Source organism: Bidens hawaiensis, unplaced genomic scaffold (genome assembly GCF_021521415.1).
Source record: "Bidens hawaiensis isolate Kalapana, Puna unplaced genomic scaffold, B.hawaiensis_p1.1 tig00004551_1, whole genome shotgun sequence".
Taxonomy (NCBI): Eukaryota; Viridiplantae; Streptophyta; class Magnoliopsida; order Asterales; family Asteraceae; genus Bidens; species Bidens hawaiensis.
In genome coordinates, this window is record NW_027491277.1 from 1,762,079 (window position 1) to 1,775,203 (window position 13,125).

The 13,125-nt window shown below is 39.5% G+C and overlaps 1 long non-coding RNA gene across 1 annotated transcript; it reads left to right on the forward strand.

Annotated features, from left to right (window-relative positions):
- Positions 1-11,442: 11,442 nt before the first annotated feature.
- Positions 11,443-12,181, forward strand: LOC143626955 (uncharacterized). Its single transcript, XR_013152517.1, has 2 exons — positions 11,443-11,647; positions 11,895-12,181. It is a non-coding gene; the product is annotated as an uncharacterized LOC143626955 (long non-coding RNA).
- The last annotated feature ends 944 nt before the right edge of the window (positions 12,182-13,125 follow it).

Sequence of the window (13,125 nt, forward strand, 5' to 3'; positions counted from 1 at the left end):
AGAACAAAAGGTAGTTCCTCGGCCCACTTTCCTTTCTTAGACCCCAACTTTTTCTTCAGGTTATTGATAATGATTTTGTTGCTTGATTCAGCCTGTCCATTAGCCTGAGGGTGGACAGGTGTTGATATGATTATCTTGATTCCCTAACTGGCACAGAGGTTAGTTGTTCTCTTGCCGATGAATTGCGAGCCATTGTCACACACTATCTCTGCCGGAATCCCAAATCTTGTCAGGATATTGCGCTTGATGATTGAGATAACTTCTTTCTCTCTGAATTGAACAAAGGCTTCCGCTTAGATTCACTTCAAGAAATAATCCGTCATAGCCAACATAAAGACTTTTCCTCCTGGGGCTCTTGGTAGTTTCCCCATAATATCCATTCCCCACTTCATGAAAGGCCAAGGGGATATAATAGGATATAATGGTTCTGCTGGCTGGTGCAAAATGTTGTTGTGTCTCTGGCATGCATCACATTTCTGAGAATAATCCATAGCATCCCTCTTCATCGTTGGCCTGAAATACCCCGTCCTCAGAATCTTGGAGAATAGTGCTCTGCCCCCAGTGTGATTCCCACAATCTCCATCATGGATATCCTGAAAAACTTCTTGAGCTTCTGCCTTCTCCAAGCACCTAAGATATGGTCCTGCAAGAGATTTTTTGTATAATATATCATTCATTATAGTATATGGGATTACCTTTGTGCGAAAAGCTCTTGGGTTTTCATCCTTGGGGATAATTCCATCCTGAATATATCTCCTGATCGGGATAATCCAAGAATCTTCATTATCCTCAGGATTCGTGACTCCCATATCTCTACCATCTTCCGATATTTCATTGACACCTTGTTCTTCTATTGCTAGGCTCAGGATATGTATGATAGGGATCTTGACACCTTCCGGTATCCTGAAGGATGAAGCTAAATATGCTAGGGCATCTGCTTCAACATTCTCTTCTCTAGGTACCTGTGAAATATCAACATTTCGAAACACTTTGCTAGTTTTTTTACTAGCTCTAGATATTTCGTTAGTCTTTCTCCTCTAACAGTGTATGAACCATTAAAATGATTAGTTAATAATAATGAATCAACATGTACTTGAATAAACCTGATTTTCATGTCGATTGCTAGTTGTAATCCTGCTATCAAAGCTTCATATTCTGCCTCATTATTTGTGGCTTGAAATCCGCAGGATATGGATTGAGGTATAATGTCCCCCTGTAGCGATTTCAGCAGAATCCTGAGACCTGTTCCTCTAACATTTGAAGCACCATCAGTGTATAGAGTCCATTTATCTTTGGTTTCTTCATGTTGTTGGACTTCCAAGTCTGCTTTTTCTTTAAGTTCACTGGTGAAATCAGCCACAAAGTCTGCTAATGCCTGGGATTTGATGGCAGTCCTAGGTTCATATGTTATATCATATGCACTTAGCTTTACTGCCCATTTTGCCATTCTACTTGACATTTCTGGTTTTCTCAAAACAGACTTAATAGGATAATTAGTTTTAACACATATAGGGTGAGTTTCGAAATAGTGTCTAAGTTTAGTAGATGCCATAATAAGTGCTAAAATTAATTTTTCAAGATAAGAATACCTGGTTTCAGCATCCAAAAGACTTTTACTTACATAATATATGGGATGTTGTTGACCTTTGAGATCGTTAGCCAAACTGCACTTATAGCATTATTTGATACAGCTAGATATAGAGATAGAGATTCACCTTCCTCGGGTTTTACTAGTAGAGGAGCAGTAGAAAGATAAGCTTTTAAGAATGCTAAAGCTTCCTCGTGCTTACTGGTCCACTCGAACCTTTTGTTTTTCCTCATGATATCGTAAAATTCTTTACACTTTTCTAAGGATTTGGATATGAATCTGTTGAGTGCCGCTATCCTGCCAGTTAGCCTTTGAACATCCTTGATTGATGCTGGGGATTTTAGGTTCAGGATAGCTTGTATTTGCTCCGAACTCGCCTCTATCCCTCTTTTGGTGTCCATGTATCCTAAGAATTTGCCAGCTTTTACTCCGAAATGACATTTTGAAGGGTTCAGCTTCATGTTGTATTTGTCGAGGATATCAAATGTTGTCTTGAGATCTTGAAGGTGATCTTCAGCTTTCTTGGACTTCACCACCATATCATCAATATAGACCTCCATCGTGTCCCCCAGTTGCTCTTTGAACATCATGTTAACTAACCTCTGATAGGTTGCACCTGCATTTCTAAGTCCAAAGGGCATGGCAATATAACAATAAATACCTGTGGGGGTCATGAAGGCCGTATCTTCTTGATATGAGGGCTCCATCTGGATTTGTTGAAAGCCTGAGGATGCGTCCATAAATGTGAGCATCTCGTGGCCGGCTACTTCCCTAATCATATTTGCCTTCAAGAGTCTTTCTACTTCCTCTTGAATGATTATGTTTCTTTCAGGTGCAAACTTTCTTCTCTTTTGATGGATTAGCTTGTCATATCTTCATGTTTCCATGCGAATGTTAACAACCTTATCTTGAGGAAATCGAGCAGATTTGACTCAATATCTCCTCAGGAATACTCGTTCCTATCAGCACTTTGACTTCAGGATCCTCGGGATAAAGAGGTACTTCTTTAATTTCTTTTTCCCTGGCCTCCATTACGTCTCGTGCTGGCTTTTGTAATTTCTACGCCTGCTGGGGTTTGGCAGTACACTTCATGAAAGAAGTGTAGCAATTCTTTGCGTCTTGTTGGTCACTGATGATTTTGATAACTCCCCAAGAACTTGGGAGTTTCACGCATTGGTGATAAGTGGAGGGTACCGCTTTCATGTCGTGTATCCAGGGCCTGCCTAATATAATACTACAACAAGATAAACATTCAATAACACAAAATTTTTGCATTTTATTTACCCCTTCGGCATATATTGGGAGCTTAATTTCTCCAATAGTGTTCTTAGTTTCTCCACTGAATCCAACCAATACTGAGGAACTGGGGATGATCTCATCCTCAGGAATATTCATCTTTTTCAGCACGTCTAATTGAATAATGTTGACAGAGCTTTTGCCATCTATGAGGATCCTGCGAACATAATGGTTAGCCACATATAAAGTTATTACCAAACTATCATGATGAGGATCCTGAACATCGACTCTATCGCTTTCATCGAAGGATATAATCTCTATTGAGTGAGAACATATGTTTTTGTTGGTCTGTCGGCCACTTCTAACTTTATTTAGTCAGCATTTCTCTTTGTAGCAGAATAAGAGGTTCCACATATGTCGGATCCTCCGGATATGAACATGATTGTTTTTGCATCCGTTGGTGGAGGAGTCGGCTTTTCAGGAATTTTCTCGGGGTCCTGCTCTCTTCCCTTCTTCCTGAAAAGTAGCTCTTTTAAGTGGCCCTTGCTGAGAATATAGCTGATCTCCCTTCTGAGTGTAATGCAATCATCAGTCAAGTGCCCAAAGTGTTCCTGGAAGGCAAACCATTTTATTTGCCTTTCCAGGCTCCTGGTCTCTCCATTTTCCTTGGCCACCTGGCTTTCTTACCTAAATCCTGCATGGCACACATTAATCCACCAATATCAACAGAAAAACAATATTCAGAGATCTTAGGATATTCTTCATCATTTTCCTCATCTACTGCATTAATCCTAGGGTTATCAGGCTTGTAGTAAGGTTTTGCTCGATATGATTTTCCCGGGAATTTGGATTTCCTGTTCGTCTGATCATACTTCGGGATATCGACTTTAGAGTTTTTCTTGTCGTCTTCTAGCCTGATAAACCTCAGAGCTCTGCTTCTTGCTTCGTTTAATGACCTGCATGGAGTCATAACGAGATCATCATAGAAAGTGGAGCCTTTTTCTAACCCCAACTTGAGAGCTTCCACTGCTGAAGCTGGGTTTAGATTCGGGATTTCCATTGACTCCTTACTAAACCTGGTAATAAAATCTCTCAAGGATTCCCCAGGATTCTGGGTAACCCTATAAAGATCACCTGTCATTTTCTCAAAAGTTCTACTGCAAGAAAACTGGTTATTAAATATGTTAACTAAATGAGAAAAAGAATTGATAGTGTTAGGAGGAATACTCAGTAGCCATTTCATGGCTGCCCCAGTCAAGGTAGATCCAAACCCTTTGCAAAGACATGCCTCTTTGATTTCCATAGGGATTGGATTGATCTCCATATGTTCTCTATATTGTGCGACGTGTTCCTCAGAATCCGTTGAGCCATCATATAATTTCATATTTGGAAACCGTTTTCGGATCTGTACATCGCTAATTGATGGCACAAACCGGGATATCCTATGACTATTCGTGGGAACTTAGGCTATCGGACGGATTATGCCGGGGACATTCGATATCATGTCCTTAAGTTTTTGTAATTCTCGGGCTAAACTCGAACTTATGCCTGCATCCTACAAAAATCCTTGATTAGCATTAAAAGGAATCGTATTGAAAGAGTTACCCTGATTGACATTCTGAGGAACTGTCTGGGCGTTGTAGCTCGTATTCCCAAACATAGTATTTCCAGGGTTGGTAAACGGAGCAGTTGGAGCGCTAGTCTGCATCGGGATAAAGTCTCCCTGGTGCACATTAGAGGATCCTGAGGGCTGCTGAGCTTGAGCTAATCCTGAAGATACCACCTGCTGATAAGGAACAACCTGATGGAACAATCCTAAGGATCCGGACTGTTGAAACAATCCTGAGGATTCAGACTGTTGGAACAATCCTGAGGATCCAGACTGTTGGAACAATCCGGAGGGTCCTCCCGGCTGTGACAATCCTGAGGATCCTGCATGTTGAAAAGGCCCAGCAGATGACGCATACAGGTATCCTTGAGATCTAGATAAGTGTAATCCCACAGACCCCAAATGCTGGAAAGATGGGGGTCCAGAGTTGTACACCGTGGTTGGCTCTGGATGCACCAATCCAGAGGATCCTGGAGGAGTGAAATCCAGAGATCTCGGGATTTGTGGTGTTAATTCTTCCGTCAGCTTCTTGGCTTTCCTGAAATCTTCCAGTTCCCTCACGAGAATCTGGTTGGTCTTGTTATGGCGATCCATCTGTTCTTGTAGCCGTCTGTACAGAGACAGAAGGTCGTTGTTGGACACCATGACGGGATCATGGGGAGATGACCTCGAACCTGAGAAGACGGGAGTAGCAGGTTTCTTCTGAGCATTGTCAGGCTTCTTCGGGATACCACCAGCAGGAGAGAGAAGCATAGGTGGCCTTGCTGAGGATTCTGAGGCTGCGGCGGAAGATGAAACAATCTTGGGTTGTGAAGACATGTTGTGGATATTGAGAGTAGGGTTTCGTTTGAGAGTGAATAATGATCAAAGCACTGTTTGCCCCACGATGGGCGCCAAATTGTTTCGGTCAAAAATTGGCAAAGCAACTTTTGATCAAATTAGTGCGTGAGGTGAAGTGCTTGTTGATAATAAGATCGAACACAATGATATGATTACGAGGGACAAAACCCTTGATCACAATAATCTTACGCCGGTCAAGAATTAACAACGTAATCTTTGGTCGAATTACTTCGGTCAAAAATTAAGAACGTAATTTTTGTCGGATTCGTATATGATTATGGTAATCTCCGACACAAAAAACCCCCTAACGGTGAAAACTATCACCGTTGACTTTATTAATAACGAAAATGGGTGATTACAAGTGGTGGAGTTGATAAGTGATCGAATGCTAAGTGTTACAGAATATGCTAGTAGCTAAGTAAGTGAATGTTTGTGCTCTAATGATATTATCAGCTCGTATTTATAAGAAAAGATTACAATTGTTATCCTGGGAAATCCTCCCTTGTCTTTAATGAAAAACGTTTCATGCTTTAATTACGTGGTTTAATGGCTTTAAATGCGAAGTTATATGTTGGACTTGGTCTCTCACATATTTGACTGATTCTTTTGGGAGTTACTCACCAAACATGGTCCCACACATGCTAATATTAACAATAAGTGCGAGATTTCAGGATAATAGTCAATGGTTAATCATTAACCATTACTTGGCCCTTAATGCTAGCGGTTATAACTTATTCCGCACGTTTTATGTAACCACCAACCGTGTATTTTGCATGGAGTAAATCAACAATTAATATCTGCAATTATAAATCAACACCAAGAGAGAAATATCTATTTATTAGAAATAATACTCAGGATACAATTTTTATCTGAGAATCCTGAACATATTCGGGATCCCGAGCATATTTAGGATCCTGAGCTGACCACAGATCCGACTATAAAATTTGGGCCCTAACAAGGGCTAACAAATATTTAAATCAAGGATGCTTAGCATTCATGGCCTACGTCACTGAAGAATCAAAGCCGAAGGAGATAAAGGACGTACCTATAGTCTCCGACTTTTCCGATGTCTTTCCTGACGAACTTCCTGGAATTCCTCCCGATCGCAAAGTAGAATTTAGGATCGATCTCATTCCCGGTACCGCTTCGATCGCCAAAGCTCCGTATCGCTTAGCGCCAACCGAGATGAAGGAGTTAAAGAAACAACTCGATGAGCTTCTGGAGAAAGGCTTCATTCGACCACGTTTGTCACCTTGGGGAGCGCCAATTCTATTCGTCAAGAAGAAGGATGGATCTATGCGTATGTGTATCGATTATCGTGCGTTAAACAAAGTCACAATCAAAAATCGTTATCCACTCCCTCGAATCAATGATCTTTGTGACCAACTTCAAGGTGCTAGCTTTTTTTCTAAAATCGATCTTCTTTCCGGCCATCACCAACTCAAAGTCCAAGTCGAGGATATCCCAAAGACTGCTTTTCGAACAAGGTATGGACATTATGAGTTCACGGTCATGCCGTTTGGACTTACTAATGCCCCAACTGCGTTCATGGACATGATGAATCGTATTTGCAAGCCTTACTTGGATAAATTTGTTATCGTATTCATCGACGACATACTTATTTATTCTAAGTCAAAGGCTGATCATGAAGTCCATCTTCAAACTTTGCTTGAAATTCTTAGAACCGAGAAATTGTACTCCAAGTTTTCAAAATGCGAGTTCTGGTTGCACGAGGTACAATTTCTTGGTCACATCATCAACGTCGACGGTATTCAAGTGGACCCTGCTAAGATTGAAGCTATCTCTAAGTGGGAGGTCCCAAAGTCACCAACCAAGATTCGAAGTTCTTAGGTTTGGCTGGCTATTACCGAAGATTCATTGAAAAATTTTCCCGAATCGCTGTTCCCCTAACCTCTTTAACCCGTAAGAACATCAAATATGAATGGGGAACAAAGCAACAAGAGGCATTCGATATACTCAAACAAAAGCTCACCCAAGCACCTATACTGACCTTGCCAGAAGGTACTGAGGACTTTGTGGTATTTAGTGATGCATCTCACTCCGGCTTGGGATGTGTACTAATGCAACGTAAGAAATTAATCGCTTACGCCTCTCGTCAACTCAAAGTACACGAAAAGAACTAACAACTCACGAGCTAGACTTAGGCGCCATAATCTTTGCACTTAAGATATGGAGGCACTATCTCTATGGAGTAAGATTTACCGTGTACATTGACCAAAAAGAGCTTAACATGCGCCAACGACGATGGATGGAAACTCTCAATGATTACGACTGCGAGATTGTTTACCATGAAGGCAAAGCTAACGTCGTGGCTGATGCCTTAAGTCGCAAAGAACATGAGAAGCCCAAAAGAGTCCGAGCGTTGCGTCTAGAACTCCAAGTTGATCTCATCGAACAAATCAAATCTGCTCAAACTCAAGCGATCAATGAAAACCAAATCTCCGACGAAAAACGTAACAGCACCATTGACTCGTTAGTCAAGGGTGACGATGGTATCCTTAGACTCGAAAATAGGATTTGGGTACCAATCGTTGGGATTTTCTTGAGAAAATCTTGAATGAAGCCCATAAGTCCAAGTACATGATGCACCCCGGTAGTGACAAAATGTATCATAATCTCAAATCGAACTACTGGTGGAATGGGATGAAAAGAGATGTCGCTGCGCATGTTGCGAAATGTTTAACATGTTTGAAAGTCAAGGCTGAACACCAAAAGCCTTCGGGATTGCTTCAGCAACCCAAACTTCCTGTATGGAAATGGGAGTTAATAACCATGGATTTCATAACCAAACTCCCAAAGACGACTCGACAACATAATGCTATTTGGGTGATCGTCGATAGATTAACCAAATTCGCTCACTTCATACCCATCAATGAATCGTATTCAATGGATAAACTAGCGCGTATTTATGTGAACAACATCGTTGCTTTGCATGGAGTACCGCTTTCTATAATTTCTGATCGAGACAGTCTTTTCACATCTCATTTTTGGAAGAGGTTTCAACAAGCTTTAGGCACAAAGCCTAACCTTAGCACCGCCAATCATCCGCAAACCGATGGGCAAAGTGAAAGGACAATTCAAACGTTGGAAGACATGCTCCGAGCTTGTGTGATTGACTTAGGTGGAAGTTGGGATGACCACTTACCCCTAATGGAATTCTCGTATAATAATAGTTATCACACAAGTATTCAAGCAGCACCATTCAAGGCGTTATATGTTCGAAAATTTAGAACACCCGTGTGTTTGTCTGAAACCGGAGATAATCAATTATCTGAACCTGAGATAGTCCAAGAAACTACCGACAAGATTCTTCAAATCCGAGAACGACTTAAAACGGCACGTGATCGCCAAAAGAGTTACGCCGATGTCCGTCGAAAGCCGTTAGAATTCAAAGTTGGTGACAAAGTATTATTGAAAGTCTCGCCTTGGAGAGGCGTCGTTCGCTTCGGTAAGAAAGAAAAGTTAAGTCCTCGATTCGTTGGACCCTTCGAGGTACTTGAACGAATCGGCGCTGTTGCATATCGTTTGCGACTGCCCGAGGAAATGCAATGGATACACGATATATTCCACGTCTCAAATCTTTGTAAATGCTTGGCCGATGAATCCTTAGCTATGCCACTAAAAGACGTTGAAATAAATGAAAACTTAAAATTCATTGAACATTCAATTCAAATAGAAGACTCGAAAACAAAGAAATTAAAAAGAAGGACATTGAAAATTGTGAAAGTGAAATGAGACTCACGAAGAGAGCTCGAGTATACATGAGAACTTGAATCGGAAATGAGAAAGAAATATCCCCATCTAGTATACATGAGAACTTGAATCGGAAATGAGAAAGAAATATCCCCATCTATTTCAATGAAGCAATCCCGAGGACGAGATTTATTTCAAGGTGGGGAGGATGTAACAACGTGTAAAATTCGAGTTCAAAATTTCAAAAAGATAAGTTGAGGGACCAAATATGTCAGATTCTAAACTCTAGGGTTAAAAATGAAAACCTATTTTCTTTTCTTATCGCGATACGCGACGGGACAAAAGACAAGCCCATCGCGTATCGCGAAGGGGCTTGGTCAAAGCTTCTGGAAGGGTCAACAGCGATACGCGATCGCTGGTTGATCCTACGTCATCGCGTATCGCGATGACGTGGCCTGACACGTCTGGCACCAGTTTCGCCACGTGTCCACACGTGGCACACAGTCTGCCACATGTCCCGACACGCGGCCACACGTGGCACATCGTCCGCCACGTGTTAACACGTGGCACACCGTTTGCCACGTGTCAACGCGATGGCCTCCTGGGCACCCGTTACCGCGACGTAGCCTTGGCCAGTCACCCATTAGGTATGCCACGTGTCCGCCACGTGTCAACACGTGGCACACCGTTTGCCACGTGTCAACACGTGGCATACCTAATGGGTGACTGGCCAAGGCTACGTCGCGGTAACGAGTGCCCAGGAGGCCATCGCGTACAGCGATAGGACCCAAGATTTTGCCTATAAATAGCAGGTCCAGGATCTTCATTTTGCACACTCAATTTCAGTACAACTCTCTCTCTCTCTAACATCTCTCTAGCCATATTATCATACCTCGAAATTCGTGCCATAATACCTCGATAAGTGTGCCCCGATTTCCTCGATTTCCGTGTCAACGTTTCCTCGAAGTTCGTGTCACCCTCCACCCATATACCAAGAAAGTGTTTGTTATTTTCTACACCATGGCGATGAATCTCGAAAAGCGTGCCGACGAGTGTTGAAGTTGGTGTTGAACAATTGGCGTACTAAGAGTGGATTCAAGAGGGCAAAGGAGACCAAGCGGCGTTGGAGTGCTGCTCGAGTTCCTAAGGTTTCTAAACTCTAACAAGGTAGGCGTAACGACGAATGAATATAATAAAATATTATTATAAAGGCTTAAGCCTTAGGTCGAGGTTATACTCGATACCTCGATAAAAGAAAAGAAAACATAACAAAGAAAGAAACATAAAGATAAGAATATGAATAGTTGATAATATAAATGTGTGTAAGTATATATTATTCTTTGTTATGAAAATATTATTTAAGCAATAATAGTTATTCTTAAATAATAAAATAAAAGAATACGTTTCTTGGAGAAGAAGAAACGTTTGGTTTTATAAATAAACTAAAACTTTATAATTACTTTTAAACTAAAGGTTTTCAAGTAAAAGAGATTTATGAACTAAAGTTTCATCGAGGTAAAGTTTATAAAATAAGACTAAAGGTCTTAAGCCGGATTGTATATCCGACTAACAAATGGTTATACTCATACTATAGGTGCGAGATAGCAAGGGAAAGACCCTCGGATGGTGTTTGAAGCCGATCCCAAAGCGATAAGGTGAATACGCCCCTAAAATTTTACAAACTTATTTTAAACAAGTCAAAAGTGTTATATGAAAATTATTTATAAGGAACTATGTGTTCATAAAACCGTTATAAATAAGGGAATAAGCCTAGCCCTCTGGATGTAGTATATGTTTGTCTGGATCCTTACATATGTGGTAGTACGCGATGGGCACATCGCACCACGCTTGGCCGTAGGACGCTTTCCTATAGGAAGCACGACCATGTGTATACTTACGGGTACTTAACTAAGTCGAACGCTGCGGTGTTTACTGAGGTGAGCTAGTGTAGAGGCTCGAATTTATAATTGTGTTATTTAACTTTATTATTCCTAAGCCACGATGGGCCGAGGCAGGCGTAGTCTCGAGGGGTAATAAAGTAAAAGAAAATATTTTAGTGTCAGCGTATTCACTAGCATTCGTTGCTGACGTATTTTATTTACATTTTGCAGGTGAACAATGATAGCGCTTGGAGTGACGAAGTGCTATAAATATCCGATGGCTCGGATTTGTTTTGTATAAACTTAAAATATTAATGGTGGTTTTGTAACTATAAAACAAGTAATCTTCTAAACGTTAAAACGGGAAACTTTTATATCCCGTCGTTTGTATGTAAATATTTATAAATTAAATCCACATATTTATAAGACTTCCGCTAATTGAACGTAACTCTGATTTATTTACAAATGTACTACCAACATATGTATCACACCCCTAGGCCGTGGTTAGGGGTGTGACATAAATTTTGCAATTATATTTAACACGTCAGATTTTTATTAATATTTTATTCTAAAATGAACAAGTTGTGTTAATAACACCCCTCGGAATTTAAAGTTTTTTTAACATGATTTTTGCTATGTTGCAATCGTCTCGCATAATTAAGAATCCAAATCGATGGAGGCGCCTGGTCAAGCTTTAGCCGAAGATTTCTCACGCCATCTCGGAAGAGAAATGTTCACTTTTTATGAAAGTCAATGATCATCTTCCTTGTGACCACCAAAGTATGTGATTTGCTGTAACACCCATCCAGTTTTTTTAATTATATCAAAAAGTTTTTTTACTTCTAGAATTCATACAAACTTCTAAATCAGTTAGTTTAGCAGTACAGTATAGATTATAATATTTAGCACTATATTTTTTGGCACTAATATTTAGCTAACCGATCTTTTTAATACTTATAAAACATTGAACTTACAATAATACTCCTCAAGGTAGAGTTTTTTTTAACCTTATTATTGCTATGTGCAGGGGTCTCACGTAATTAATACCTGCAACTGATGGAGATGCACCTGGTCAAGTTTTAGCGGAAAAGCTTTCACGCTGCCTCGGAAGAGACGGGTTGACTTTTTTGGAAGTAAAAGTTGACTTTTTACAGTTTGTTGAATCTTAAATGTCTTGCTATTTGCTAATTGGTGCAATCGATTTTGCAACCGATTCCGCTTGCACTTTGTAGGAATAAAGAGCATGATTAACTTTGTTTTAATCTGAATCTATAACCTTTTATTAAATGTAAAAGTTCCAATATAACTATTTTACTTGATTTCAAAAAAAAATTTGGTCTACAACTTCAACAAGCTGACTAGCATCCTTTTCCACTGCGAACAAAGAAGACAACCATAGGAACGTAATTCACTGTGAACATGTTGACTTTTTACGGTTTGTTAAATCTTAAATGTCTTGCTATTTGCTAAATGGTCAAACATTTTCACAACAATTGGTGCAATCGTTTCTGCATACGATTCTGTTTGCACTTTGTAGGTATAACGAGCATAATTAATTTTGTTTTAATCTGATTCTGTAACCTTTTATTAAATGTAAATGTTTCAATATAACTATTTTCCTTAATTCCAATTTTTTTATTGGGGCCTAAAACTTCAACAAGCTGACTAACATCCTTTTCCACTATGAACAAAAAAGACGACTATAGGATCTAATTTGCTTCCATGATAACTGGTCGGCCCATACCTTCAATTAAACTCAATCCAAACAATAATAATTATATTAATATAAAAAATTAGATATTCAACTGAACACATAAACCATAAAATTAATATAACAAATTACCTATTCATAATATTAAAAATAAACCTTAAATAAATCCGCGTAATACGCAGGCTTAAAGCTAGTTTAAATATAACTAAAAAGATGATTCTACATCATTTTGTAAATGATCTACTTTTCTGTTTTTAACTATTTGATTATAATTCTAGTTTTAGAAGATTGTTTCATGTACCTTAAAATTTGTTTTTTCTATAACTACACTCACTTTGTTTTAAATAAAAAAAGCAAAAATTCCCAAACTATCATTTTATAGAGAGAGAAATTAAAAATAACTCAAATGTTATTTAAAATCCAAAAGTAGCCTTCCAAATCTCGTCTGTGACGACACATTGGGAATCGATACTCCTTAATAACTAATATGTCATAACAATAAGTAAAAAATGTACTATTATTTATAACTAAGCATCTATCAGTTTTG